Source organism: Euprymna scolopes, chromosome 5, assembly GCF_053919585.1.
Source record: "Euprymna scolopes isolate OS-2025 chromosome 5, ASM5391958v1, whole genome shotgun sequence".
Lineage (NCBI taxonomy): Eukaryota > Metazoa > Mollusca > Cephalopoda > Sepiida > Sepiolidae > Euprymna > Euprymna scolopes.
The window spans coordinates 73,188,645-73,215,515 of record NC_136486.1 but is presented as its reverse complement, the minus strand read 5'-3'; the positions used below and the strand labels follow the sequence as shown (position 1 = coordinate 73,215,515).

The following is a 26,871-nucleotide window of genomic DNA, read 5'->3' as shown; positions in this document are numbered from 1 at the left end:
TATCGACTCGGGAGATCTGCGAGGGGTTTCGGGAGCATCTATCGGTGCGCTTCACCCAACTACCCGGACTCAGGGTTGATGAGTTTGGCAGCTATTTGGCTGACTCGCCCCGCCTCACGGCGGCTCGGGCGGCTAGCTGTGATGGTCTTATTACTGAACATGAGGTCATTACTGCGTTGAAGCAGGTCGGCTATAACAAATCCCCGGGGCTTGATGGTTTACCCTACGAGTTTTACTTGAGGCTGTCGCCCATGTTGGTCCCTATTCTGAAGGATATGTTCAACCATTGGTTTGCCCAGGGTTCCATCCCTGGACAGGTGACCAAGGGTGTGATCACATTGCTGAGGAAAGGTCAACGGCATGGTGGGAGGGAAAACTTTGATGATTTTAGGCCCTTGACTCTGCTAAACACAGAGTTAAAGATTTTGGCAAAGATTCTTGCGAATCGCTTGCAGGTTGTCATCACTGACTTGATCGAACCGGACCAGACTTATGCTGTGAAGGGGAGATCGATTCAAGACAATTTGCACTTGATACGCTCGATCATAGAGGGGACAGAAGACGACGCCGAAGCCGCGCTGATCAGTTTGGATCAGTCCAAGGCATTCGATAGGGTCGACCATCGGTTCCTAGGATCTGTGCTAGAGGCCGCCGGATTTAATCCGGACTTCCGCAAGTGGATCTTTGTTCTGTATGACAGGCCGACGGTAGCGGTGCAGATCAACGGTAAGCTGTCGGAGTCATTCGCTGTCTCTCGGTCGGTGCGACAGGGTTGTCCGCTGTCGCCTCTGTTGTATGTCCTGGCGTTGGAACCCCTCCTTCGCAAGTTAAGGGACGAGGCGGCTACACCAGTCCTGCGCGGAATAGCTCTCCCTGGAGGCACACGAGCCAGGGTTTCCGCGTTCGCCGATGACGTCACCGTGTTCGTGTCTTGCCTCACGGACGTTCAAGCGGTGGTCGAGGCGCTCGCTCGATACGAAGAAGTAACAGGGGCCATCTTCAACCGTAGCAAGTCTGTTGGCCTGCGGTTGGGGGCCTGGACCGGGGTAAACTCGCTTCCAGGTATTTTCAGCTGGACCGATGGACCGGTCCGCATTCTCGGTGTCTGGTTTGGACCGGGACTTCAGCTGGAAAAGAATTGGTCGGAAGTACAGTCTAAGGTCAAATCGTCAGTAAAGACTTGGATTGGAAGGAAATTGTCCTTGAAAGGTCGGGCGGAGGCGTGTGCTACATACGTCTTTCCGCTCATCCTTTACCGTTTGTCTGTACTTCCTCTCCCTGCAGAACGACTAACCCGCTTACAAGGGCGCCTCGATTCACTTTTGTGGAACGAGGGTAAGCATTATGTCTGCAGAGAGGTCTGTGTTCAAAATCCGAGCGAGGGAGGCCTGGGTCAGCCCAGTCTCTTGTGTCATAGAAACGCCGAGAGATTGGCTTTCCTGAGTCGTTCACTTGAAGGAGACGCTCCTTGGGTCCCTGTGGTTGAGAACTCGTTTCCCAATCTCAAACCCAACCCTTCGGTAGAAGGTCGTCGTAGACCGAAGGGGGAGTCCAAGTTCTTCTCCGAATGCTGAACCGCTCTTAGAGCTTTGCCGGGGAACAATGTCCTCGATCAGCCAAGGAAGAAACTGTATCGGGATTTAGTGGAGGGGACCGCGAAGGATCCACTTTGTAGGCGGATGGGATGGTCGATGGAGGTTGTCCGTTCTCAATGGCGTTGGGCGCCGGGACGGGAGGTTCTGAATAACTCGGAATTCTCCCTGACTTGGCGACTGGTCCGAAATGCGCTGCCCCTCTTCGATGTACTTTTCCGGTATAAAGAACATACCAGTCGCTTCTGTCCGTGCTGTGACGAACGCGAGCCCGAAACAATCGAGCACGCGTTTTTTAGTTGCAGCCGGATACAGCCCCTATTAAAGTACGTCGAGGGGGTAACAGCTCGCATCGATGCCGAGTGTCTGCTCGATCTCGACGTAGGAACTTTTGTGTACAACATGGAGCCACCGTTCCCCAGGGAGGAAAGTTTGGTTTTCCTGGCGATCCTAGCAGTAGCGCGCATGACCATTTGGATCACGCGCCTCAAGTTGGTCCACGAAGGGACATCTGTTCCTGATCGGGATCTGATCGTTTACTTTAAACATTTGCTTAAAGTAAAGATCAGATGCGATTGGAAGAGGTTGCCTAGAGTGGAATTTGACAAGAGGTGGGTGCACAGCACTAGTTTGTGCATCCGTCGAGGAGCCAAGTTTCAATACGTGTTCCCTCCTTAGGCATGGCATGGGCGGTGCTGGGTCCTACGGAACCCATCCCGCCTAGGTTAGCATTATAAGTTCAGTAAAGTAACTCTTGACTGGTGGTACAAATGAGATCCTGTTCCTGATTTTATTTTTTGGTATTAGAGAACCTCTGAGTCTGCCCAACCCCCCCCTGCTTCTCATCTTTATTTTCTGATGCCCCCGGTCACCCCCCCCCCCCCACTCAGAGGTCACCTTCCTACCCCCTCCATCCGTTGCTTTATTTTCTCCCACCTCCATTAAGGTGACTTCCCCAAACCCCATTAGGGATGCTCTGCTTGTTTTCGGTTCCCCGGAAAACAGTGGGGGATCTAGCCACATAGAATAGTACAGGGGGGTCTTACTAACAACACATTAGTAGTTTTTTCTTTATTTTTGAAATGAACACTTTCATTAGTTTTTTCCCACTCCACGAACATTTTATGCCAATTAATTCAAGAACTCTTTCTAATGAAATCGAACTTTATTTTCTCACACATACACACACACAAAAAAAAAAAAAAAAAAAAAATGCACACACAACATACAGAAATGAATATACAAATTGTACATAGTTAAATTTTACATTGAACGCTGGGGTTATTAGTTAGATTAGGATCCACAGAGTGATTGAGGTATTTTGGTAAATGTTGCCAGTCAAGAGTAAGACTTCAAAGTCTCATCTGTTACATAGTCAAAAAGACCCTGTACCCTCCCCCTCCCAATTTCTTGTAGGGCCTTGTGCCTAATTTTGTTGAATTGAATTTTTTGTACGTTTTTTATGTTCAATTTTTTCTTTCTCAATAAAATATATAAACAAGATCAAAGTGTAGTATCTGTTCCGGCAGATGCTGCACTTAAGATAATTTGTACCAGTCAATGGAGGGGAAACCCTCTATACTGGGACAATTATTATTTTTGGTAACCAGAGTGCCCCCTTTTTGCGCCTACTTTTAGGGGAGCTGGTTTTTACCTCACATTAAAAACGGCCTTGTGCCTAATTTGCTCAGTGGGGGAGCAAATAAATACCATCTGTTCCGGCAGTTACTGCAAGCAAAGACCATATGTGGGGGCGACCCCACATATAAGACCTTGGTCAATGTAGGGGCAACCCTTCATACCAATTGTCACTATCCAGCTCCCCTACTCCCCGGGGAGCTGGTCCCCATTTCCCCTTCACTCCTCACATTAAAAATCGGCCTTGTGCCTAATTTGCTCAGTGGGGGAGCAAATAAATACCATCTGTTCCGGCAGATACTGCAAGCTATGACTAGCTATGACTAGCAAAGACCAGATGTGGGGGCAACCCCACATGTCTGACCTTTAACCAGCTCCCATTTCCCACCTCTCGGGAGCTGGTCCCCTTTTCCCCTTCCCCCTCCCTTCACTCCTCACATTAAAAATCGGCCTTGTGCCTAATTTGCTCAGTGGGGGAGCAAATAAATACCATCTGTTCTTCAGATGGTGCACTTCTATTTCTTGTTCTCTTTCGGTGGAGGAGAAATCCTTCACGACTGAGACAATTTTTATTTTTGTACCTTTTCTCCACGTTAAAAAACGACCCTGGTGTCTAACTGTCCCGTGGTGAGGCATAGTAAATAGGTACAATCAGGCGAGTGAGGAAGGGGGTTGTTGGGACTGGTCATAGAAGTTCTCAGACAGCCTCTTGAGGATTTTGCCATTACCATATGTGGTGTGATTTGGAGCGGAATCAACCCATCACTTAACAATAGTGGACAGTAACTATGTATAGCCTTCTGAATTTATCCCCAAAGCGTGTATAGTTACAATATACTGCTATTTAATTTATTTACTTTCAATGAAAGCTTTTTTCTACTGCTGACTGCCCAGAAGGTTTCTTTCAAATAAGATAAGTTTTTCCTTCATTACAATTCTGCAGATTTTGTCCATCTCTTCAGAATAGTAGGAATTGAATTTGTAAAATATTCCTATTCAAAGCATTGATTGCAAGATAATTCAAATCAAACCCAAAACCAAGAAACATGTTCAAAGGAGAAAATTCAATGTCAGTATCTGATGCTTGTAGTGCTCCTTTGACCTATTGTGTTCACTTGTGTAGAATAATCAAAAGAACTGTTAGTCAATAACACACAACAACAACAACAATAATAATAATAATAGCAGCAACACTTACCAAGGGTTTAGCTCATGCACAAGACAGACATCAGATTGAGCTGGACTGAGGGCTTGTATTTATGTACAAGCATATCCAATCAGGTGATTCAGCCAATCACAATCCAAGGAATAGACTGGCCCATGTGTGCACAATGGAATCTCCCATTGTGCCATAAATAGTTCTCCTCTTTCATGAGAAGTAACTTTAGTCTTTGTCTGACTACGACTTCATTGTTCGAGTTACATGGTTAAAAATTTGTTGGTTCGTATATTGTTATTCTGCGCGTTATATTGTTAATATTTTGTTATCACCTTGTTAAATTTGTTATTGCTTATCTTCTTCTTCCCCCGGCACCACTTTTTCAATTACCGGACTCTTTTTTTAAAATTTTTTTTTTGGACTGTTATCTTTCTCTCCTCTTGTTATACGCCGGCCATGGCATCTGCCAGCTGTGTGCCGACGGTTGAGGTGAAGGAAGATGAGGCATCAGGTGGATGGACAAAGCCACCAAAAGTAAAAATTGACGTGGTAAAATTTGTCGAAGACGCAAAGAAATGCGTTGAATTTACGACAGAAACTGGTATTAAGTTGGAACAACCGCGGTTACAGGAGTTTGCTAAGAGGACTATTTCTCTATTTGTAATAGACCGCAAAACAAAAAAACTAATAAGATCAACGAAAGACGTTGTCACCAAATTAATTGCATCAGCAGGTTTAAGAGCTGAGCGAATTACAAAATGTAAAGGATACAACACATGGGCAGCTCTTTTTAAGACGGAAGACGAATGCATAGCTATGACAAAAAAAGAAATCATTACCAATGAGTACGTTCTGAGGATGGAATACTTAGGAAGGCGAAGAACTACAGTGTCCATTTTTGAAGTTCCTGGTGCTGTCCCCGGGGAATACCTAGCCGCTTTCTTACTTAAGTTTGGGGACATAACCGGAATAGAGGAGGACCATTATAATGGAGTATGGACTTTTGACATTCTGCTTAACGCAGAAGCATTTTTACGTATACCATACTACCTGGAGGCTGGTATAGAGAAGCTGCCAATCGTGGTCGCAGGCAGAAGACCAGCATGTTGGATATGTGGGGAAGTCGGCCATCTCACTTACACATGCCCCAAAAGGAAGCCAGCTGTAAAAATTATCCCTACAAATGACCGGAAAATAGGTTATGTAGAACCTAAGGACAATTCCCAGACACCAGCAGAAGAGAAAAAAGAAATCACACCTGAGGAGTTTGAAAAGACTTTTAATTCAGAGAAACAATCCCCCAAAAAGGACAACTGGACACTCATCCCTCTTTCAAAAAAATCCCCACCCAAGACTTATGCTAAGTCCCTCTCTAAAGAAGAGAAAATTGAAATTAGAACAAGTAAAGACCCAGGGGGCAATAAATTCAAAACCCTACTTAAACTAAAAGAGACTCTTGATGAGAAAAGGAGAAAATCTGAGGAGAAAGAGTTCCTTGAATCCCTTTTCCCTGAAAAACCGACCTCAAAAGAAAAGCAAATCCCTCGCAAAGCCCCCCCCCCTTACTAAAGCTTCTCTGCCCCATAGAGACACCAAAATGACATCTCTAGGTTCCCCCTCCAAAAAGACCCCCAAACCGTCACCATTCTGCTCGCCAAACAACACGCCCAAGAACACCCCTCCCCCTTCTCCAATGAAAACAGACATGCCCCCTCCTCCCCCCTCAGATAAGAAAAGACATAGAAGCCCCTCTGTAGAGACTGGATCAAGAAAAAAAAAACAACCCTTCTTTAATGGGAAGGATGTGTGCAAGATCACGGCGGAAGTAGAGAACATAATGAAGTCCCATAGCAGGAAAGAATACAGAAACCTCCTCGCTTTCAAATCATACCAAAAAAAAGACATTACTAACCCTGAAAATTTTAAAACAAACCATATACTAACAGTTGTCAGGAAACGCGAGGAGGCCAAAGGACTATGGACTATGCTGGAGGAAGCAAACTCTGCTTTCAACCTTTATCCTCCAGCAGCCTATTTCAACGACAACGATTTAATCGAAATTAGAAAACGATGTGTTGGACGGGTCCCCATCAAACTCCATCCTTCACTTTATAGGGCAGTTAAACTAACCTTCCCCCTAGACATCGGCGGTCTGTCCCCTGACGGGTCTATCACCACTGAGATGACCACTGGATCATTGGGGACAGCTGTCGGTGTCTTGACACCGTCTATGTTTGATTAAGTTTCTCAACCCTAAGTAACTCAAGATGGCTTCCTTAAGATTAGCTAGTTTAAATGTCCGAGGGTTGAGGGACGCCTCTCGTAAACTTCGAGTTGCACGCGACCTTCAACGCCTTGGTGTGGATATTTGTTGTATACAGGAAACTCACTTCATTCCTAGTGATTATCAGGGTGTGCTCCTTAGAGACTTTCAGCTCTATTCAGCACATTATGATACCCATGCAAGGGGGGTTACCTGGCTAGTTAAGCGCACTCTTGATGCGTCGTGTGACCCTATTTATGCAGATCCAGAGGGAAGATTGCTCGTTCTAGATGTTACCGTAAAGGATGTGGCATTTCGTTTTATTGGGGTTTATGCGCCCAATAACCATGCTGAGCTAGTTTCCTTTTTTCGGCGAATCGAGCCTTTCATGAATTCGTCTCGACGGTTAGTTTTAGCGGGAGACTGGAACGCGGTCCTGGATCCCGAGTTAGATCGCGGGGTTAATACCAGAAGGGATACTAATCAGAACCGGGATGCTAAAGCGTTTCGAGACTTTGTCGACAAGTTTGATCTTGTCGATAAATTTCGGAACGAAAAACCCGGGGATTTAGCATGGACTTGGACAGGTAGACACGGCTCCGATTCGGTGCAACTTTCGAGTTACATCGATCGGTTCTTAGTTAGGAGAGTCGACTTAGGGCTTTTAGACTGTCCAAGTTTTCATAGTATAGTTTATTCGGACCACAGGCTTGTCCGGGTTCGAGTAAACTTAGATAGTGTTAAACCTAGGATGGCTAGTTACTGGAAGTTCAACACGTCGTTGTTCGATGTGAAGGACTTCCGGGAACAGCTTCTACTAACAATACAGAGGGAATTGACGGGGGCTATCATCGGGAATAAGTGGTGGGGCAACCTTAAAAAAGTCATTAGGTCCTTCGCTGCTGATTTTAGTCGCCGGCTCAAACGTAGTTCTAGAGCAGCGAAAGCGGCGCTAGAAGATAGATTAGAAAGGGCGGTGGAGGAGGGGGATAGTGCTAGCTATACTGTAGTTAAGGCTGAACTGGACTCCTTGGATAACAGGGAGGACCAGGGAGTATTAGTTAGGGCTAGATTAAAAAGAGCGCCAAACGAGGCAACAAACATGGCCGCGTCATTGCGTGCGGAGGAGTTTCGACGTTCTGCAGATCGACACATCGCCAGTGTCACATTGCCGGACGGACGAACCGTAACTTCAAACGACGGAATCTTGGAGGGTTTTCGGACTCATTTTCAGGAACTTTTTACCAAGGAGCCCGGTCTGACTATTGAACAGTTTGACACCTATTTAGCCGACTTTTCTCGCCTGGAGGCGACCGAAGCAGCTAGGTGTGAAGGTAGCATAAAAGAGGAAGAAGTCATTTAGGCCTTGAAACAGGTCGGGCTAGACAGGACCCCTGGGATAGATGGTCTGCCCTATGAGGTGTATTTGAGGCTGTCGCCCATTTTTATCCCGTTGCTGACCGTACTTTTTAACTCCTGGTTTAGGAACGGGTGCATACCTCAGTACTTTACCAGGGGGATCATTAAATTGTTACGCAAAGATAAAAATGGAGGGGATGGGATAGGTAATTTCCGGCCCTTAACGATGTTAAACACAGAGTTAAAGATTTTGGCCAAGATCTTAGCAAATCGTCTGCAGATTGTCTTACACCGTCTAATAAGTCCCGAACAGACTTGTTCTGTTAAGGGCCGGACGATTCAAGACAATTTGCACACGATACGCTTGATCGTAGAAAAAGTCGACACAGAAGCCGCGCTGATCAACTTAGATCAGTCCAAAGCATTCGACAGAGTAGACCATCGTTACCTAGAGGCTGTTCTTCGCTCGGCTGGGTTTGGTCCCCAGTTTCGTTCTTGGATTTGCCTCTTGTATGCCAACCCTGGTGCTATGGTAGAAGTGAATGGGGTGAGGTCGAAACCCTTCATGTTAACAAAATCGATCCGTCAAGGTTGTCCGTTATCCCCAATGTTATATGTGCTGGCGCTTGAGCCATATTTGCGCCAGCTTCGGGTGAATCCGGTCCTTCGCGGGATTACTTTGCCAGGTGGCTCTACCCCGGTAAAGTATACCGCCTATGCTGACGACGTGACTGTGCTTGTAACGAGCAGTGCCGAGATTAGAGTCGTTGACATAGAAACAAGTCGGTATGCCAAGGTCACAGGGGCCATAATTAACTACGTTAAGTCTATTGGCTTACGTATCGGTGCCTGGAGGGGTATGCCCCTTCAGGGACCCTTTGGTTGGACTGATGGGCCATGCAAGCTACTCGGCGTCTGGTTTGGCCCCGGTCTCCAGCTGGAGAAAAATTGGTCGGAGGTATTGGAAGCGGTCAAGGTCGCATCTCATTTGTGGGCCTTGAGAAATCTGTCTTTGAAGGGTCGGGCGGAGGTATGCAATTCTCATATCTACCCCCTGATCCTTTACCGTCTATCAGTACTTCCACTCCCGGAGACCACACTAGTTGATCTGGTGCGTGCTCTTTTTGCATTCTTATGGCGCGGAAAGCAAGCCATGGTTACTCGGGAGGTCTGTTACCTGCATCCGTCTGAAGGCGGTCTGGGTATGCCTAGTGTGCAAATACGTAGACACACTCTTAGGCTGATATACCTGGATCGAATGTGTACACCAAGTGAGGGAAACGGTGTCTTCTGGATAGAAGACACTAAGAAAGCCTTTCAGGCTTTGGAGAGTGTGCATTCGGCTGGAGGGGAGGCACACAAGTTGTTCCGAAACGAGTGCCCTTTCTATCGCGAGTGTCGGCAGGCCTTGAGATTTCTTCTACGGGTCCAAGAAAGCCTCTCTGACACCCAGCTGTTGTCTTGCAAGGCGCTATATCAGGCCTTAGTGAGGGGATCCGTTCGAGACGAAAAGATTGAGGAGTTCGGTTTTACGAAGGAGGAGCGCCGCTTAATATGGCCTTGGGCGCCTGGGTCGAGCTGCTTCGATAATTACGAGGCATCACTCACCTGGCTGGTAATACGAAATGCCCTCTGGGTCGGCAAAAGACTTTACGCAGCGGGTTTTACGGAGACACCCAATTGTGTCCGATGCGGAGAATGGGAGGAAGACCTTGATCATGCTTTCTTCCACTGCGCCATTGTTCGACCGTTGTGTGAGTTAGTTGAAGGCTTCACGGTTCGCATGCTGAGCGGGCGGTTTTTTGTGCTGGAGTCGGTTTCCCCGTGCTGCAACTGGGCACCGGCCATGAAGAAAGAAGAACGCTATGTTTTTCTGTGTTTACTAGCAGTTATGAGAGGCGTGATTTGGACGACGCGACAGAAGGAGGTTTACGGAGGTGAGACCTTCACTGCTCCCCAGCTTGTCCTCATTTTCAAATATCGATTGAAAATGCGAATTAAGCTGGAGAAGGTGAAACTCGCTCCTGTGAATTTCAACGACAGGTGGGTGAAAGTTTCGCGATTGTGTAAAGTGAATGGAGCTAATCTTGAATTTCTTTTTTGAGTGGCTTAGGTTTTTTAAGGATTTTGGGTAACTTGATCAAACATAGACATGCATCGGACCTCCTAGAGTAGGCTAGTTAGGCATTTTTGTTCGATTTTTAACTTAGCTAGAGTATGCATGCTATCATCGCCCCAACCCCCTTTTTTGGTTTTCCCTGTCCCAGCGTCCCCCTTTTTTTTTTGTTGTGTTTGAATAAAGTCAGTTTTCGTGGGACCTACATCTTTTCGACTGGCAAAACTTTTTATCCGCCACAATTAGTAGTGAGGGGGTTCTTTTTACTAACCACCTTTTAGCATTGTATATTTTTCATCCAATTTTGTAAATAAGATTTTTATCCCCAACCCCCCCCACATCATGTATATATATTTGTAACTTTCGGGGTTTAAGTAGGATGTCCACAGAGTGATTCTGGTATTTTGGTGAAAGAGTCTAGTTAAGTTAACGTTATGTTAGTTAGGTCAACATTAACCCCCACCCCCCTTTTTCGGCCTTGTGCCACATTTTTATTTGTGTAATTTTATTTTATCAAATAAAATAAATATTAACTTTAGTCTTTGTCAAGTTATCCACAACTTGAACGCTGACCGAAAGTCCACTACACAATTCAACATGGCGCTACGAACAGGGTTCGAGACAGAAGATTGGGAAGACTATTTCCTCAAAGCAGGCATTGCTGCCGATTCCGCCAAGAGCTACGCTGCAACTTTTGTGAAGGAAAAACTGAGGAAAGAAAACCTTCAAGTAATGGATCGAGCCATGCTAAGAGAATTGGGAATCACAACAATGGGAGAAGCTCTGTCTATCCTTCGACAAGCCAAGGAGCCCGCTACCCAGACCACCTATGCTAAGGCACCAGCTGCCAGGCCTCCCCAACTTCATCTCGAAATGACCCCTCAACAATTCAGAAAATTTCGGATTGACTGGGAAGTATTCACCAGAATAACGGACATGCCAACTTCTCAGGCCAATACCCAGTTATACAGTTGCGCTGATGAATCCGTTCAAAACGCAATCGTAAATACGTACCCTAAGTTCTTCACCACCAACCCAGACAAGCTGCTAGAGATGACAGAAGCATTGGTGACTCAAAAATCAAATCCCATGGTCCATCGGATGACATTTGCAGCTATATCACAGCATGAAGATGAACCCATCCAACAATACCTTGTTCGTCTTAGGTCCACGGCCATAGACTGTAATTTTTCATGCCCCAACTGCGATCACGACCTGTCCGACATTTACATCAAGGACCAATTTATCAAAGGGATATCGAATGATACGCTTCAGACCGATCTACTGGCAAAAGCCGGGTTGCTAAAAACTCTCAACCAAAATATTTGTCATGCTGAGGCATTTGAGTCTGCACTACGGGACCAAACCGCAATGACTGATACCTCAGACATAGCTACAGTCCGGATGTCAATGTATCGCAAAAAAAAAAAATCACAGTGCTGTACGGACTAGCAGAGGCAATATTCGCACTAGCTCTACTGCTACTCACAACGATAACATTGCTGATAAAGAACCCCGTCAAACCTGCATAGGCTGCAGTAGTCACCAACACGGTACTCCAAGGACAAGTGCCCGCCATCTAACATGTCCGGCATGGAATCAAATGTGCAACACTTGTGGGAAACTTAACCATTTCTCAGCAGTGTGCCGGGCAAAGAAATATCGCGCGGCAGTGATAAAGAGTTTTGAAGACCAAGAAGCTCCCATGAATACACTCATGGCCCATATCACATTCGATCAAATGAGGGGCACCATTATGACTACAGAAGGTGATCTGTTAACTGAAATAAATGCATCAGTAATCCCATTCTCACCAAAACCAGATCCCAGACGAGCTGTCAATATCCCTAGGAGTACAACGCTAAAGGTTTTTCCCGACAGTGGTGCCGCCATTTGTCTTGGGGGACCAAAGCATTTAATCAAAATAGGCCTCACAGAGATTAGTCTTATCCAATCAAGAAAGATCATACGAACAGTTGGAGGTTTCACACTCATGTGTCAGGGTTGGCTACCAGTTGAGTTTGTGGTCAGAGGGAAAACAACTAAACAAGCCCTCTACATATGCAAGGGCATACAACGGCTTTATCTCAGCAGAGCAGCCTGCATCGATGTGGGAATATTGCACAAACATTTTCCAAACCCTTTAGCAGACGTACATGAAGAGGTAGACACCGAGTCTAAAAAGTGTGTAGATCAATTGCCAAATCGCCCCAAAAACCTCCCTTTTCCTGCAACAGAAGATAACATAGGCAAACTTAAGAGCTGGCTCCTAGAAAAGTTTGCCAAAACGACATTCAACAAAGATGGGATATTTCCAGCCATGTCCGGCCCAGCTGCCCACATTCACCTCAAAGAGGGAGCAATCCCTAAAGCCAGGCATAATCCAATTCCTGTACCCTTCCACTTCAAGGAACCAGTAAGACAAGCCCTTTGGAAGGATGTAGAAAAAGGTATCATAGCTCCAGTACCCGTGGGTATGCCTACTGATTGGTGCAGTACTATGGTAATAACTGCCAAAAAGAATGGTAATCCAAGGAGAACAATAGATTACCAACACCTTAACTCTCAATGCAAGCAAGAAACCCACCATACTGGGTCGCCATTCCAGTTGGCACTGCAAGTGCCACCTAGAACAAAGAAAACAGTCCTAGACGCTGTTGATGGATACCACTCGATTCTATTAGACAAAGAATCTCAACCATTAACCACCTTCATAAATGAGTGGGGAAGATACATGTATCTTAGGATGCCTCAAGGATATGTCGCATCTGGGGATGCTTACACTCGCAGATACGATGAAATAATAAAAGATATCCCACGCAAGGTGAAGATAGTAGACGATACCCTGCTATATGACTCTAGCATTGAGGGAGCCTTTTATCATACCTTCGATTTTCTGCTCCAATGTGCTAAGAATGGAATTGTGCTCAACACCGACAAATTTTTTTTATTTTCATGGCAGGTGCTCGTCTGAACTCCAATCCCTGGTCCCCCCTCGCCAAACTTTCACGAAAATCACCCGTCTAGCTGAATCCACTGTGAAAAATTTCCCCCACTCTATATCTGTGCCTAAATCAAAACGCGGATTTCATGAGCAAAGCTTCTTTCTTAGAACTGCACGCCTGTGGAACTGTTCCGTCTGCCTGCTTCCCTCCGGACTACAACTTGGATGTCTTCAAGTCTAATGTTAACAAATTCCTAATGAACCGCCCCCCTAATTAAACACTTCATAAAATCTCCTCACTAACGTGATGTACTTGCAATAACCCTTATCCCTGAGTGGCTTCCGGGCCTTGATAAGTGGTGATCACTGTGTAAAAAAAAAAAAAAAAAAAAAAAAAAAAATTCCAATTCTGTCAGGATGTCGTACAATTTGGAGGCCTCCAGATAACTTCTTCAGGAGTGACCCCTTCTGAGTCCATGATACAAGCGATACAGGATTTTCCAGTCCCAAGGACAATTACTGATGCCAGATCATGGTTTGGGCTTGTCAACCAAGTAGCCTGGGCATATTCACTGGGTCCAGTTATGGTGCCTTTTCGGGACCTCGTCAAACAAAACTCCAAATTTGCTTGGAATCAAAACCTTGAAGACGCATTCAAAGATTCCAAGCGAGTTATAATTCACCTAGTCCAGAAGGGGGTAGCAACATTTGACAAAGACAGAGCAACTTGCCTTGCTCCAGATTGGAGCAAAGAAGGAATGGGCTTCCTACTCCTACAAAAACATTGCCAATGTACCATGGAAAAAGCCCCAATCTGCTGTTCCGAAGGTTGGCATCTGATATATGCCGGCAGCAGATTTTGCACGGATGCTGAGCGCAGATACGCACCAATAGAGGGTGAGGCAGCAGCAATAGCATGGGCATTGGAGAAATGCCATATGTTCGTCATGGGTTCTCCAAACATCATAGTGGTCACAGACCATGAACCGCTGAAGGGGATATTTGGCGATCGTGATCTAAGCAAGATCCAAAACCCCCGGCTCTTTAGACTAAAGGAAAAGACCCTGAGATACAGATTTACCATACAGCATTGCCCCAGGAAGTGGCACAGAGGCCCTGATGCAGTTTCCCGCCACCCAGTGGCGATGGTGCAAGCCCTCCTCGATGTATTTCCAACAAAACCCTCTCAAATGGATATACTGGAGTCGAACAACATAAGCAACATAACAGAGTCAACAGCCTTAATAGCAACATTTGCAGACAGCAGTAATATAGCCATGATATCACCAGACCTAATTCGTTCAGCAGGTCGTGGCGATCAACAATATAACAAATTAATAGACACAATACAGCAAGGCTTCCCAAAAACACGTAATCTCACTGCGCCCGAAATCCGTGAGTATTGGGAGGTGAGGCACCGCCTTAGCACTGACAATGGTCTAGTATTGTTGGATCGAAGGATCGTCATCCCCAAAACACAACGAAAAAAGGTCCTACACTGCCTGCATTCTGCACACCAAGGAGTAGTCGGCATGAAAGCACGTGCCAACGAATCGGTGTACTGGCCAGAGATGGATGCATCAATCCGCAGTATTAGAGCGAATTGCATGGTATGCTCAACCATCGCACCTAGTCAACCAAGGGAGCCTATCATTCTAACACGATCCCCAGAGTGGCCATTCCAACAAATCGTCATGGATATTTTTTATATTGGAGATCACACATACCTTGCCTGCGCAGATAGGCTAACTGGTTGGCTAATTTTATACCGCCTAGAATCAGGTCACAACCAAATTGATGTCCATATGCCGACAACTGTTCCAAACATATGGTGCCCCAGAAGAACTCAGCACCGATGGCGGCCCACCTTTCACTTCCAGCACGTTCCAAGAATTCCTGAAAACATGGTGTGTTAGGCACAGATTATCTTCTGTTGCGTATCCCCAATCCAATGGCAGGGCAGAGCTCGCAGTAAAAACTGCAAAGAGGATTGTGAAAGGAAACACAGGCCCTCACGGTTCCTTGGACAATGATAGTGTTGCCCGGGCCGTCTTGCAGTATCGGAATACCTCAATCCAAAGCATTGGCCTATCACCGGCCCAATTATTACTTCACCGTCGACTACGTGACTCCATCCCATCACAGCCAATCCTCTACAAGCCTCATCCTGAATGGGTGTCAGCGGCACAACATCGCGAGGAAATGCTCCACCACCGCAATGCAAAAATAGTAGAAAGATACAATAAATATACCCACAACCTTCCACCATTACAAGCTGGTGACACTGTAGCCATCCAAAATCCAGTCAATCGCAGATGGAACACAACGGGCAAAATCATCAGTTCCCTACCAGATCAACAATACCGAATCAGGGTTAACGGATCCGGAAGGATCACACTTAGGAACCGCCGTTTCCTCAGAAAATGCGAACTTAAGCCTACACCAACCCCAATACCAAGTGCAGCACTAGGACCAACAATTCCCTCAAGCAATACTACATTCTGGCATATCCCACTATCTCCCTGTAATAGCACATACACAGCAACCAAACCCCAACAACAAACCACACATATATCCCCACGCTTTCGATCAAGGATTCCCCGAGCTCTTTCTAGGTTACTACCACACAACAAACTAGGCCTAAAAGAGAGATACACCTCTCACACAACCCAGCCTACTCGTGGGGGGGGGGAGAGGGGAGATGTAGAATAATCAAAAGAACTGCGTTAGTCAATAACACACAACAACAACAACAATAATAGCAGCAACACTTACCAAGGGTTCAGCTCATGCACAAGACAGACATCAGATTGAGCTGGACTGAGGGCTTGTATTTATGTACAAGCATATCCAATCAGGTGATTCAGCCAATCACAATCCAAGGAATAGACTGGCCCATGTGTGCACAATGGAATCTCCCATTGTGCCATAAATAGTTCTCCTCTTTCATGAGAAGTAACTTTAGTCTTTGTCAAGTTATCCACAACTTGAACGCTGACCGAAAGTCCACTACACAATTCAACAACTTGCTGCAAAAGATATGATCGCACTCCCCTCTCATGAGCTTTGCGATAAAATTGAAGGTAATGTTTAATAAATATTTTTAAATAATCCCAAAAGTGTGGATCTATCATAAAACCAACCAAAGCTATAATTATTTCAAGCAGTTGGGTACCCCACTTTCAACTGACCTTTTGTTAAACCTGCGCTTGTTGAAGAGGGTTCAGTCTTATATAATCTTTGTTGAAGACAAAGGTAAAGAGTTGAATGAAAAGAAATTGACACCAGTGATGCTTTAAAAAATGCTGGATTCTTGCAAATATTGCTGCTCACATTTGTTGCTATCTTGATATTCTTGATCATTTGATGAAATTGTTAAAACTCTCTCTGCATATCTGTTCGTGCGAGTCAAAAGTGTTGCATAATTTTCTTGATCTTTAAACATTCCACCATGTTATACAGCTTTAGAATGTTAGTTTACTTTGTGAAATACTTATGCGGTTTGATTTAAAAGCTTGTGTCCACAAAGAAAATAACATTGAAAAGATCTATGCATTAACAATCCTATTCACTTTATGATGTTGTTGAATATTTTATTCTGAGAAATAAAATAAATTTCTATGTATTTACATCATTTAACAGAATTTGTACAATGGATTTGTAGAAAAGTTTTAACATTATTTTGAATTCGGAACAACTGGTGTTGTCTGGCAATGGATGAGAACATTCTCTCTATTCTTATTCCCAGTTCTCCTAGCTATTTTTCATTTTTTAATTTCTATAATTTAATTTTCAAATTCCAAATTAAATATCTTCTTTGCTGTTTATGTATGTTCCACATTCCCCACAATATTTCTACTATTAACAAAAATTAATGCAAACTCAATTATTTAATCTTTGTTTTCACTTGAATTCCTTGACAGAGCCATTACAATTATAGTTTATAAACAATTATAAATATTATTAGTATTATTTTGAATTGTTCAAAACTTTATACAATGCAAAGCTTAGAAATCAAAGCTTATATAGTATGTCTGTTTGTATGTAACCTTTTTATCCCAGACAGGTAATTTTGGACAAGTCATTTTCTTTTTTAAAACTATGCAAAGAAAATATGGAATCTTAAGATTCCAAATTCTGTATTTTTTCAGCCAAAACATAAATTCTAGAGCATTCTGGATTGGGATAAAAGTGAAAATTACCTCAGTCTATAAGGATTTCTATTTCACTGACCAAGAACAGAAACTATTTAGTGTAATATCAGAAAAGATACTATATCTAGAAGTGTAAGCCATGTTTAGTTTCAGAAGTTTCTGATGGTACGTTGTTCTACACAAGTCCTGAGAGGTGACTGGTTCGCAATAGACAGTTCTCGAGTTGGAATTCACAGAGCAAAATATTCTTCTCGTATTGACACGAAAAAAAAAACATATGTGAAATTGCTACAGAAAGTTTTAATATTTATGGAGCAATTCTGGTTTCTAATTGGTTGGTAGCAGAACGTGAATTAATTTGATTCGTCAGTTCCTAGCAGCATCGTTTATAAATAGAATCTCCCGGCTGTGCGAGATCATACCCCATTATAGTAAAAAATATTGTAACATCCTCCCTATTTTTTTTTTATAATGGGGAAGTCCCTTTGATTCATTCTGCTCAAAAATAAATATTTTATATTCAATTATACATAAAAGTTAGAAATAATTTTGGTCTTAAAATTTTAGCATGTAAAAAGATGCCATTTTTAATCGTGTTAAAATGTCAAAACAGATATACGTGTACAGAGAAGAGAAAGAAAAGAAAAATGGAATGTATTTTTACCTTAAAAAGGGATTGATACGTGAAAAAGAAACCATTTCTTAAATGTGATTATGAAGTTTTGTTAAAAAAACCCGCATACATATAAATAAACATACATGTAATATGTACTCGTTTAAAAAGTTTTTCTGTTTGTTTTATTTTGTTAATTAAAACAATGCAAAAAAAATAGGACATTTTTGATAAATAAGAAAAAACTAATGTGCACAAAAAAATAAAAGTCAATTGTAATTTATGTGCGCCTTAAAGTAAGCATGCAAAAAGTATTTGTCGAAAAGAAAATTTTTACAAAATGTTTGCCAAAAAATGATGCAAAAATTATTTGTCAAAAAGGAAATTTACAAAGAAAACGTTTTAAGAAAGTGATTTTTTAAAATTTTTTTATTTCAGTAAAAGTATTAGTTATGCATTAATAGATTAAAGTGTTAATACAAACAAAATGGATGCAGTTTAACGTCTTGCCCAAGACTAATTTTTTTTTTTTTAATATATAGAAATTTATATACATACAGGCCCGTGAAAAAATTATTCAGTCAAATCCCCCAACAAGTTTTGAAGAAAAACACTTTAACTTTATTCTTGTTGCGGGTTTCGTGAATACATCAGCGATATTTTGTTCTGATGATATGTAATTTAAAATAATGGATTCCTTTTTCACCTCGTTTTTTATGAAATGGTATTTTATATCTATATGCTTAGATCTTTGATGATTATCGTGTACTGTGCTAGGATTATACTGACTTGATTATCACAATTACGGTGGGGCTTTTTGTTAATTCTGGCTCTATAATAGTCTTTAGGATATTTTTAAGGTAAAGTGCTTCCTGGGTCGTGTGTGTGATCGCGATAAATTCTGCTTCACACGTAGAGAGAGAGAGAGAGATACAATCTTGCTTTTTAGGTTTCCATGAAATAATAGGCCCATTTTCTGATAGTCTGAAACAATATCCAGATATACTTTTTTGATCTTCATCGTTTCCCCAATCTGAATCCGAAAATCCTTCTAATTTTAGGGGATTTTTTTTGATTTTCTAAATATTAACTTCTGTTCTTTAGTTCCTTTTAAATAACAAAGGACTTGTTTAGCTCTGTTTAAATCCTTCATTGTCGGTCTTGATAATTTTTGTGACAGTTTTGTTACTGTATAGCATATGTCGGGTCTGGTCGTAGTCATTAAATATACAAGACTGCCTATGATTTCTTGGTATATTTTATTGTCTATTATTTCAGATTCTGTGTGTATATTTTTATATCATTTTTGACCGGTGTAGAGCATTTCTTGCACACCCTCATTCTGAATTTTAATAGTAACTTGTCAATGTATCTCGATTGATTCATCATAATATGTCCTTTCCTATGAGTAAATTCTATCCCCAAAAACCAAGATATTTTGCCAAGATCGGTCATTTTGAATCTTTTACTTAATTTGTTCTTAACAAGGTCAACATTATGTCACAATTTGATGCGATTAAAATATCATCGACCCATAAAACTAAAATCAGTAGTTTGTCTTTGTGTTGGGTATATAAACGAGTTTATTGTTTAAATTGTTGTTTAATCATATAATCATGAAATATTGTATTCCAACACTGAGCACTCTGCTTTAGACTGTACAATGACTTGTTAAGTTGCCACACACTATTTTTATTTTTCATTATAAATCTCTCTGGAGGGGTAATTCAGTGTATTGGGGCATTCAAATAAGCATTTTTTTACGTCCATTTGATGGATGTGTAGGTCATACTGCGATGCGATTTGCAATAAAATTCTGATTGTCGTTAGGTTTGTGGTCAGTGAAAACGTAGAAAAATATTCTATACCATAAATCTGAGCGTGTCCTCTAGCAACAAATCTAGCTTTGTATTGTTCAACGCCTGCTGCTGTAGTCTTTTTTGTAAAGCCCCATCTTGTAGAAATGACATGCTTACCTTTTGGGAGAGGTACTACTGTATAGGTATTATTTTCGGTCAAAGCATCTATTTCTTTTTTCATGGCTATTTTCCATTCATTATTTTGTTCTGAATTAATTGCTTCGTTAAAGCTTTTTGGCATATTTTTCCATGGAATAGCAATAGTCAATTGGATAATCTTTTATAATAATAATTTGAGGAAATATAATTTCCTCTTCATATGACGAGGTTTCGTCTTTAAAATTAAATGTATCTGTGAATTTTACATGTCAGATTCTTTTTATTTTATTTTTATCTGGAAAAAATACTAAATTGGTTGGACTGTTTTTATTGTATCCAAGAAATATAACTCTATCCTTTTTAATATTTAATTTACTCTTTTTATTTATATATGCGAATCAAGTTGAACCAAATATATGTATCCGGCTTAAATTTGTTTTTTTTACCACAGAAAGCTTTATATGGGGTTTTAGCGTTTTGTTAAAGCACCTGTTGCGTATATAGGCAGCCACCGTAAATGTGTACGTCCAGAGGTTTTTGGGGAGTTTTGATTCCATGAGTAGACATCTTGCCATTTCAAAAAGTGTCTGCCATGTTCGTTCCACAGTCCCGTTTTCGTGTGGCGATCTAGGAGCTGATTTTTCATGCTTGATTCATGATTAATTAGTAAAAGTTCAAAGTCTTTATTAGTGAATTCTGTACCGTTGTCTGAGCGAATGCACTTTACTTCACTGTAGGGAGCCATGTCGGCTAAATATTTTTTAGTTGCTAGCAGGGTTTCAGGTTTGTTTTTTAAAAAGTAAACCATTATTAAACCTAAATGGTCATCTACAAAATTCAACACATATCTATAATGTTCTCTGACCATCGGTTCCATAGGACCGTTCAAGTCACAATGCACCATTGATAGGATTTTCTTGGCCTTTTTGTCTGGTATCTTGCTTTGATAGTTTGTCATTTTCCCCTGTTTACAGACATCGCAGTTTGAAGTTTTTTGATGTTTGTATTTGCATTCCATCAACTACAGTCGGCAACTTTTTGATATCAGGAATATTGCAGTGTCCAAGAATTTTATGCCATGTCTGTAGATCATGGCAGGCGGTTTTCGATCGGACTATGTTATTTAAATAATATAGTCTTCCACTTTCTTTTATGTCGAATATAGTTCCATTCGGGTACACCAGTTTTGATTTATTGGGGTTAAAGTTTATACTTGCACCTTGTTTAATGGCAGCTTGTACAGAAAATATATTTTGTTTAAATTTTGGGATTAGAAGAGCATTTTCTAGAATACAGAAACATAGTTCACCTTTATTGTTCCTTAGCGAGATTTTAGCATCGCTTCTTTTCAAAATGATATAATTTATTCAACGCCCGTCAGCTAGTTCTACAAAATGATTTTGTGGCTTAAAGTTGGGATCAAAATTGATAAAATCAGATTCCTTTGTAATCACATGTTCCGTGGCCCCACAATCGACAAGAAAATTATTATTGTTTGTTAAAGCATTAAACATACACGAAAATAAAAATGTATGTTCGCTAACAGAGCTCTCTACATTTTTAATGTAGTCGCCATTTTGAGTCCTGTATCTACACTGGAAACTCTTGTGATTAGGTTGTCCACAATTATAGCAAATAATTTTTGTACTTTCTTAGGAGAAAAATTGTTTTTGGCAAAGTTGCGTTTTTTATTCCTGGCATGGGTATAATTTAATTTTGGTGTTTTTATGTGTGTATTTTTAAATTTCATGATATTTGTGGATTCGTTTTGTTCTGTGATCATTTTTTCAGTTTCTTCGTAACTTCTGAGTGCTACCTTGAATTGGCTAAAAGTCATGGGTTTTTCTTTCTTGGTTATCACGGTTGTAAATGGCTTGAAATCACTCGGTAATCCCTTAAGGACCATGGAAATTAACAGACTGTCACTTATAACTTCACCAGACATTTTTAAAGAATTTGCAGTCGTTTTGGCTCTTATAATATAATCAGTAATAGTTTCGGCTTCCATTCGTTTTAGAGAGGTCAGTTCAGTGTATAAAGAAATAATTTTGGGTTTTCCTTTCGATAAATAATGTTCTCTTAATATGTTTAATGCTTTGCAGCCATTGTCCAGGGCTTCTCTCATTACCAGTGATACTTTATTCATTTGCGTTCTTTTCAATGAAGTCGGGTTGTTTCTGTTTTCAGGTTATGTTTGACGTACTTTGTGTAGCTTTTGAATTCGTAGATATCCTAGAAATTTAACTTGCCATAATTTGAATTTTGATTTGGATCCATCGTAATAAAGACGCACGTTAGGTCCATAACCTCTAGAAGTGTAAGCCGTATTTAGTTTCAGAACAGTTCCCGATGGTTCGTTGTTCTACACAAGTCCTGAGAGGTGACTGGTTTGTAGTAGACAGTTCTCGAGTTGGAATCCACAGAGCAAAAGATTCTTCTCGCGTTGACACGGAAAAAACATGCAAAATTGCTACCGAAAGTTTTAATATTTATGGAGCAATTCTGGCTTTTAAAAAATTTTTTTTGTTTTAAATTTTTTTTTGTTTTTTTTATTACATTTTCACCCCAAACAAGGCATATTGCCACTTTGGTGTAGGGGGCTAGTATCAGGGATAGCAACTACTGGGGCACTATGTTCGGATTTGGGCAGCAAGATGTCGGTTCACGTTACACTTAAACTTCTGCATGTCAGTACAGTTGGGGAAGCAGAGACCTGGAATGGAATTCCAGAGTCTAGCGGTTCTGGGGAAGAAACTACTAAAGTAGAAAGATCTTTTACATCTAGGGATCTCTACTGTGTGGGGGTGGGATTTAGCTGCCTGTCAGGTTTGTGGGGGCACAAGTGTCTGCAGTTCGTCAGAGCATTCACCATTAAAATACTTGTAGAACAGGCAGAGGGATGCAACGTTTCGTCGATGGACAGAGGCTGAAGCTTAGATGCCAGTTCAGGGCCTATCAGATTGGTGACTCTCTTTTGAACCTTGTCTAGGAGCGAGAGACTAGCAGCAGATGCACCAGCCCAAATATGACAACAATACTCCATACATGGGCGAATGGTGGCCTTATAGAGGTACAGGATACTTTCAGGTGTCAGTAGTTTTCTAGCACAGTAGAGAGAGCCTACTTTCTTTGCAGCGGCCCTGGCAATGTTTTCAATGTAATTGTTCCAACTCATGTTTCCTGTGAACGTTAGGCCAAGCAGTTTGAAAGATGTACTCTCAGATAGCCATTGCTATTAGTGGCAGAGAAGGTTTCTTGTAATTATTGAAAGAAACCAGTTTAGTCTTGGCAGCATTGAATGTGACCATCCATTTTTGTCTCCATTCCACTACAGATTGGAGGTCATCCTCTAGTGTTTTTGCCATTTCTTTAGTTATGTGTTCATTTGTTTTCCTGTCATGCCTGTTATAGAGTATGGTGTTATCAGCATATATACCCATCCCAGAGGCAGTTTTGTCGGGGAGGTCATTAATAAATATTAGGAACAATAGAGGTCCAAGGATAGACTCCTGAGGCACTCCTGCATTTATATCATATTCTTTAGACGTACAACCGTCAAGGACAACCTGGATTTTTCTCTTATCTAAGAAGGATTTAATTATGTTAAGTATTCTACCAGTATGATCTAATTTTCCTGAGGAGACCCTCATGCCATACCCTGTCAAAAGCCTTGGATATATCTAGAGCTACTGCTCTGCCCTCCCCCGCTTTGTCCAGTGAATAGTATATATGTTCAGAGATTACAGTTAGGATGTCTGCTGTGGTACGGGCTTGTCTAAATCCATATTGTTTGTCAGTCAGAAGTTTAGCATCTGTAAGGTGACGAACTAGAACATGGTTAATTATGGTCTCAAATATTTTGCTGAAAAGTGGGAGGAGGCTAATGGGCCGATAATTTGATGGGTTAGTTCTTTTGCCAGAATTCTTGAATACTGGTACCACAGAAGCAGTTTTTCAATAGCCCGTAAAGCATGATTCATTAAGGCACTTGTTGTAGAGTTTGGAGAGAACTGGAGCTACTTCGGCTGAGCACTTTTTTAATAGCACAGCTGGCATGAGATCGGGTCCACATGCTTTTGAAGTGTCAAGGTTTTTTATGATAGCATGCACCTGAGCAGGGGTGATTTTTAGATCGTCTAGTGTGGTGTCTATCCGTAAAGGAAAGTCAGGCAGGGGGTGGTTGGAAGGGTCCAGTGTGGAGTTTGAGGCAAACCGGCTGGCAAGCATATTAGCTTTGTCGGTTGCTGAGCAAACAACCTCGTGATTGTTGGTTAGTAGGGGAATTGTTGATTGCCCATTATTTACTAGACTGTTGTAGATTTTCCAGAAGTCATGGGTTCCTAATTTTTGTGCTTCGATGCGGTTTTTAGTGGTTTCAGTAAATTCTCTCTTAGCTGTCGCTATTTCTTAACATTACTTCTAACTTCTGTATACTTCTGTCTGTTGTAACTGGACTTATGTCGGTTAAATCTGCGGTATGCATGCTGCCTTTGGGCAATGGTAGTTGCGCAAGTAGAAGTAAACCATTGGGGAGAGTGGGGCTTGCTTCTAATTGGTTGGTAGCAGGACGTGAATTAATTCAATTCGTCAGTTCCTAGCAGCATTGTATATAGATAGAATCTCCTGACTGTGTGAGATCATACCCCATTATAGTAAAAAATATTGTAACACTACACTTTACTCCTAGATGTGAGATGTAGGCTGTAATTGGTGAATTTTTTTTCTTACCACCTTTTGATATTTACATTTATACCAGAGATATTCAACTCGGATTTATAACTTTATTTTTGTATTTGTTTGTGATCCCCAAACGTTTGTACTCCCTTTTATTGTTTTAAAATTAAATAATAGTGACTTTTAGGTAAACTCTGAATTACAGGCAACTTGTGAATTTATTATCTCCTTGACACTTTTCCTTCAGAGAAAGTCAGTTGAACCCACCTAAAGTGAATCCCATACAACAAACTCTGGTTTGCTCTTTAAGCAGACTAAAAAATGTACCTGAAATGAGCAAAAATTGAACTATTTTTCAAATACCTAAAATGACTTTACTTTTGTTTTTTTTTTCTTCTAAATGTTTTGTTTAAAAATATTACATGGTTTAGCAATACACACATATGATAAAACGCTTTGGATAATCACAGATTTCAAGAGGGTCCTGCTAAAATCATCATATTTAAAAAACCAAAGCACCTTAAGTCCCCCAAAATACCACCATTTTGTTCCGAAATGAATATCCTTTCAAATGAATTAATAAATAATAATGTACATTATATATTTTATGAGTTTTAAGCAAATGAAGTGATAAAATATTAACATCATAAAACAGCGTTTTCGGTAAGGTTTTGTAAAGATACACCTGTTTGTATTAAAAATTTATTTTCAAATTTGGAAACTAATCAAAATAGATGTCACTTTTAATAATTTGAGGGTGTCTGAAATACTTTTGACGACTCATTTTTTTTTTTGTTGTGTTCAAAAAGACTTCAACACGACGAGTATCGAAATTTTTGAAAAAAATTTCCTTCGGACACCAACTGTCAAGTAAATCATTTTTTTTACTGTTTTTATTCATCAAAAGTATAATTGTAGGTTGCTTTCTCTTGTAGTAGCTAGCAATTTAAAATGATACTCGGAAAAAAATTGTTTCTGTTTGAGTGGAAGACTGTCTTAGAAGACCATATTAGTAACATCAGCGATAGCACAGTTGTAAACAACAGACATTTTTTTTTTGTTGGTTTTATTCCAGAATGAATTAAAAAAAAAAAAAAAAAAAAAAAAAAATTAAATATGTACATAAAAAAATGTTCTTACATGTTAGAGCTATTTTGTTATCAGAATATAATTACTTTAATTAAAGCCTATTCGGTTATCTATAAATATAAAAGCGAAAATGTGTGTATGTGTGTTTGTATGTCTGCTAAAAACTTTCGACAGACAGAACAAAAACTCACAAATTTGGGCTTATATGAAAGCCCCATCCTTCGCCCGACAAATATTGAAAAATTGGCCAAAAACGTTAATTTTTTCACCCTAAAATCAGCACTTTTCTACAGGGGGTGGGGTCAGCAAAAACCGTCCTCTCATGACGAATGCTACGCATGCGTCCTATGACGTCGTAACCTGATTTAGTTTAAAGATGTAAAAAATGAGCTAATTTCGTGTACGTCGTCTTAGGTCAGTTGGTTAGAGCGTTTGGTCATTATCTAAAGGTTTTGCGTTTGAATCGTGGTGTGAGATGTCTTTTTTTTTTTTTTTTTCGATTTTTTTAAAGTTTTTATATTGAAGCAGGGTTATTTGAGCAATTTTTCATGTTCTATATTCTTTTGGTTTTTATTTTTCAGCTTTTTTAAAGAGGTTTTAATGTTCGTTTTCCTGGGTTTTTTTTCCATCACATTCGCGTTTTCTTTTGTTTTTCTTTTTCCGATTTTTATATTTAACATTGTTCGTTTGCCTTACGTTAGTTGTTTTTTGTGTTTTTTCGATTTTTTTCATATGAATTATTTAATAATTTAATATTTAATATTTAAAAATATTTATGTTTTGATTACCACCCTCCCTGCCCGAGCACACATACCTCTAAACACCTGGAAGCCATTTTTCACGTTTTTTTTTTTTTGTTTTTATTTTTCAGATTTTTCAAAGAAGTTTTAACGTTCGTTTTTCTGTTTTCTTTTTCCACCACATTCGCGTTTTCTTTTTTTGTTTTTCCGATTTTTACATTTAACATCGTTTGTTTGCCTTACGTTAGTTTTTTGGGGTGTTTTTTTTTCGATTTTTTTAAAGTTTTAACATTTTAATATTTAAAAGCATTTACTTCACTTATTCTTATGTTTTGATTACCCCCCTCACCCGAGCACACACTTCTAAACATCCGGGCAATGCCGGGTATCCCCCGCTAGTCTATATACATAAAAGGCAAAATGTGTGTGTGTTTGTATGTCTCGTAAAAACATTCAACAGAGGTGATGGAACCTGATGAAACCAGTTTCATTTTAAACCTCAATCCTCTGGATGACAAATATCGAAAAATTGGCCCAAAACAGTTTTTTTTTCTCCTTCACGCCTTCCTGCC

The 26,871-nt window shown here is 40.9% G+C and overlaps 1 protein-coding gene across 2 annotated transcripts in view; it reads left to right on the top strand.

Annotated features, from left to right (window-relative positions):
- LOC145276842 (sphingomyelin synthase-related protein 1-like) overlaps positions 1-26,871 on the top strand; it is a 195,543-nt gene that overhangs the window by 27,960 nt on the left and 140,712 nt on the right. The window contains exon 2 of one of the 2 annotated variants that reach the window (XM_080128206.1): positions 26,431-26,451. The exons of the other annotated variant lie outside the window; for it this stretch is intronic. The gene's annotated coding sequence lies outside the window, so the exon portion shown is untranslated. The remainder of the gene's footprint in view (positions 1-26,430; positions 26,452-26,871) is intronic. 2 annotated transcript variants of the gene reach the window in all.